Source organism: Pipra filicauda, unplaced genomic scaffold, assembly GCF_003945595.2.
Source record: "Pipra filicauda isolate LSUMZ 115617 unplaced genomic scaffold, ASM394559v2 scaffold483_size702785_pilon, whole genome shotgun sequence".
In the NCBI taxonomy this organism is placed as follows: Eukaryota; Metazoa; Chordata; class Aves; order Passeriformes; family Pipridae; genus Pipra; species Pipra filicauda.
In genome coordinates this window covers 418,264-422,683 of record NW_024104624.1, presented here as the reverse complement: position 1 = coordinate 422,683, position 4,420 = coordinate 418,264, and the positions used below count along the sequence as shown (strand labels likewise).

The 4,420-nt window shown below is 49.0% G+C and overlaps 1 long non-coding RNA gene across 1 annotated transcript; it reads left to right on the top strand.

The window, feature by feature from the left end:
• The first annotated feature begins 918 nt into the window (after positions 1-918).
• Positions 919-3,520, top strand: LOC120324294. Its single transcript, XR_005565484.1, has 2 exons — positions 919-1,023; positions 3,390-3,520. It is a non-coding gene; the product is annotated as an uncharacterized LOC120324294 (long non-coding RNA).
• Positions 3,521-4,420: the final 900 nt, after the last annotated feature.

Sequence of the window (4,420 nt, the reverse complement as noted above, 5' to 3'; positions counted from 1 at the left end):
TTTCCCTCGATTAAAAATATCCCTGATTTGAAAATCTCAACTTCTTTTAATTAGCAAAACTCGGTGTCCTCCCCACCACCCCTCCACGGGCCATTAATTAACCACAGCATCCTCTGACTGACACATCAGGGGCAGCAGGAGGGAAAATATTCACTCAAGTGCCAGAAAAGGCCAAGTGTGTGAGTCCAGATCCACAGCTGCCACCACTCCTTGGGTTTTTTTCCTCCCCTTTTGGAGTTCTGCTGAGATGTCACTCAGAGCCCAAAGCTGCACAGAAAAATAGGGGGGGGAAAAAAAGCCCCACTCGAACCAGCTGTGAATTTTCAAACAGGACACTGGTGATGGAGGTGATCTAAAACACTCCTGGGAAGTACCAAACGTGCTGGGTCCTCTTCAATTTTTTTCTGCAGTAATAATAATAATAATTTTTTAAAAAAGTCAATTCCCAGCCTCGTGGAAATGAAAATTAAATTGTTTTCATACTCACTATCGACATCAGCCACACAGAAAGATGGAAGAGGATCCAAAGCCAGAGACTGTCAAATAAATACACCAAACCTTTAAAGTCCAGAGGCTCTTTGAGGCAGCAAAGCTGTAAACACAGGTTGCCATGCAACCCCAGCCAGCCCAGATGATGAACAGCTCAGCAAATGCACCCGGGGTGGGAAACCCAGGGTTTATTTATCACTATTTATTAAGGCATTTCTTTATGCTGGTGACAGGCACTGATAAAACAAGGGCAGGGCTGCTCCTAAAAATCAGAGCAAAGATGGATTTGGGCTGCACGAGTGATGTGGCACCACAAACACCCCCTGCAGGACTGGGTTTTTTGCCAGAAAATGAGGAATTGTCCCTGCCAGGAGCCAAGTGCCCAAAGGGGAAATGTGTTTTCCCGGGGTAAATAATTCCAGTGAAACCCAAATTTCCCATCCCCACGTGCAGAGGGAGGGGCTGCCTCGTTTCACAGCAAAATGACACAAACCCTGAGCTGGGGCAGGGGGAAAACCTCAGGTTCCTTCTCAGGTGAGTGGGTTTTTGGGGTGGGTGGTGCCTGTTTGGCTTCAAGCTCGAGATGTTTTCCAGCAGAGAAGCTTTTCTGCTTTTCCTGAGGTCGCCTGGGGAGGGAAATAAGGCCCTTTTTTGTCTCTTAAAGGCGTCCCCGAAGACAGCAGTGGCAGGATTGATGGTAAGAGCACAATGAGGTAACGGGTTTTTTCCTGCCAAACTTATTTTCCTCCCTAGTCCCAGTTTTAGAAACTGTAATTTTCAAAAACTCAGCTCTTCAGGTGGATAATTCTCATTGTTCTGCCAAGGAAAAGGCACCACCAGACTTTGCAAATGATGTAAAGATGTCAAGTTCTATGAGATGGTGAAGGTCCTGGGGATTCTCTATCCCCTAAACCCAGGGCAGAGAACTCCCAAATCCAGTGGTTTTTTTGGTGCCTTGCCTGGGATTTTGTGTGCTGGAGAAAAAAAAAAATCCATCCTTTTTTAGGATGGATTTAAAGGCTTTGATTAGGAAGGAAATAATGGAAGGGACTGAGAGAGCTCTCCCATGGAACGAGAATATCTGCATTTGTGGGATCTGCACATACAGAGAGAACAGAGCCCAGTTTTACATCCAAGAGGGCCCAGAATTCCATGAATATTGAAATATGATGTTGAGCAACTCGTGCCTGGCAAGGCCTGGTCTCTTCTCCCATTTGGCTCATGGCTGATCCTCTCCCTTGCCAGCCTGGGGATGCCTTTTGGTCCCAGCCTCCAGCCCTGGGAGCTCTGGATCCTAATCCAAGAGCATCTCCTGTGCATCCCTTCGGAGCCAGAAGGGATCTGGGAGCAAATCAGGTTGGTCTCATAAATCAAAAGAAAGTTTCTTACAGAGGGAAGAAAATCTCTTGTGTTTCAACAACCTGTGAGACTCTGCTGAGAGCTGAGTGCATGAAAAAGGGGATAAAACACCTGGGAAGAGAGGAATGGGAGGGTCTTCCCACCTTTCTATCCTTCAGGAAAGCGGGAAAAGCTGCAGGACAGCCAAGCCCTGAATGATTTTGCCTGTGTGGCTGCAGGCAGGGGGGTGATGGAGCCAGGGCTGACTCACATCTGGGCTGAGATCACCCCCAGGGTTGGGTTGGGATGCTCTGTTGTGGGAATGGGAGTAAATCCAGGTGAAAACTTGGATAAGAATCGGATTTGTGTCCCATGAAGCCACCACCTGGCCCTGGTGGAGTTTTCCCAGAGAAGCTGTGGCTGCCCCATCCCTGGAAGTGTCCAAGGCCAGGTTGGACGGGGCACCTGAGTTTCTGCCACTCTGGTTGTGGTTATCATGGAATCCTGGAAAGGGTTGGGTTGCAAAGGACCTTAAAAATCCTCCAGTCCCACTCCTGCCATGGGCAGGGACATCTCCCACTAGCCCAGGTTGCTCCAAGCCCTGTCCAACCTGGCCTTGGACACTTCCAGGGATCCAGGGGCAGCCACAGCTTCTCTGGGCAACCTGTGCCAGGGCCTGCCCACCCTCACAGCCAAGAATTCCTTCCCAATATTCCATCTATCCCTGCCCTCTGGCAGTGGGAAGCCATTCCCCTTGTCCTGTCACTCCAGATCCTCATAAATAATCCCTCCCTCTGCTCCTTGTGGATATAAATCATTCCTGCCACGGTGATGGGGCTTTTCTGCAAAAACCAGCCTTGGATGATCTTGTCCGACCCCTTTGTGTTGGGAATCCTTTTCCATCCTTCGGATGAGGGGGAACTGCAGGGGGGAGAAGGGGGAATTCCAGGTGATTAGTGACACAAGGGGAGATGAGTGACAGAGACCCAGTGACCAGAGAGGGGGAGAGACGCCAGGGAGACTCCCATGAGGTCAGGCTGGGAATCCTCCTGCTGGAAGGAACAGTCAGCTGGTTTCCATGGAAACCCCCGAGCCGGGATTTAACACAAGGAATTCGTGAGTCTGAATGTCTGCAGTTCCTAAAAAACAGGGGGAATCCTGCCCGGGGAATCCTGCTCACATGGCTTTCCCTCCAGGGCAGCAGCACTTGGTTCCAGCCCCCCAAAAATAAGCTGTGGCTGCCCCTGGATCCCTGGAAGTGTCCAAGGCCAGGTTGGACAGGGCTTGGAGCAACCTGGGATAGTGGAAGGTGTCCCTGCCCATGGCAGGGGGTGGGATGAGATGAGCTTTAAGGTCCCTTCCATCCTAAACCATTCCATCCTGGGGACAGCAGGAGCTGCTTCTGCCACCCTCAATCCCACCAGGATCCCACAGAACCTCTGGAACAGACCTGGCTCAGGCACCACCTCCCTCTGCTCCCTGGGGGGACACAAAACCACTGCAGAGTCAATCACATAAACAAACAAGATTGTTTTTTTTTTCCTTTCCAATGCTTAAAAAAGGTGGAGAAATAAAAATAAACCCATCCTGGAGAACCCTCTGTGCAGCAGAACCCCCCCAGGTACATCATGGCAGGGAAACCCAGGAGTGGGAAAGCTTTTCCAAGGAGGCTTCTCTTCCGGTACAGATGATGGTAAGAGGAAAAATAAATCATCTTTCTTTGCCATAAAAGTGTTTTACACCATTCAATTAAAGCCTGGGAGATAAAATAATTTCTCCTGGGTGTTTTCCTTCGCTCCCCTCTCTCTGTCAGAAGTCATTTCAATATTTTACTATCTCAGTAATAAAAAATACATAACTGCTTGCCAGGCAATATTAATTCAGCAGCTTCCTCGCTCCACGAAGGAATTCTGAGCAGGCTTTTGCTTCACTTTACTGCAGATCAAACCCTGTAACCGAGTGCCAAGGGGCTGTGGCAAGAGGAGGGCACTGCCCTGGGGTTGGCACAGAGGCTCTGGGATGTCAGGGAGAGCCAAGCCAGGTTTCTGTCCCCAAAGTTAAGGCCACACATCCTTTGCTTCCCCCCAAAACACGTGAAAAAAAGTGAAAAAAACCCACTTTTCTGAGTGTTAATTAATCTGTGCTCCCCAAGCATATCCTGACAAACAATATGTCCTTAAGTGGTCCCAAGTGGAAGGATGGATCTTCCCCGTGGTGTTAAGAGCAGCAGTAAATCTGCAATTACTTTCTTACACAGGCCCGCTAAAAAATGCATTAAAGCCCTCCCAGCAAAAAGTCAAGTTTTATAAAACAATCACTTGAGTGTGACATCAGGAAGAGTGGGAGGCAAAGGAGGTGTCACGGGGTGCTTGTCAGGCCCCACGTGTTCCCTGGTGACATTGGTGCTCTGTCCTTAATTTTTGGTGTTAGGGGAGAGAAATTCTTTCAGTTCATGAGAGTAAGGGGTAAACAGCAGGGAAAAGACATCCAGGGAATTGTAACACACCGGGCAGACTTGCCTGTGTTTCAGGAATGTGGGGGGATATAAATATATTTATGGACAAATATGAATAAAAGGGCTGGAGCCAGGCTG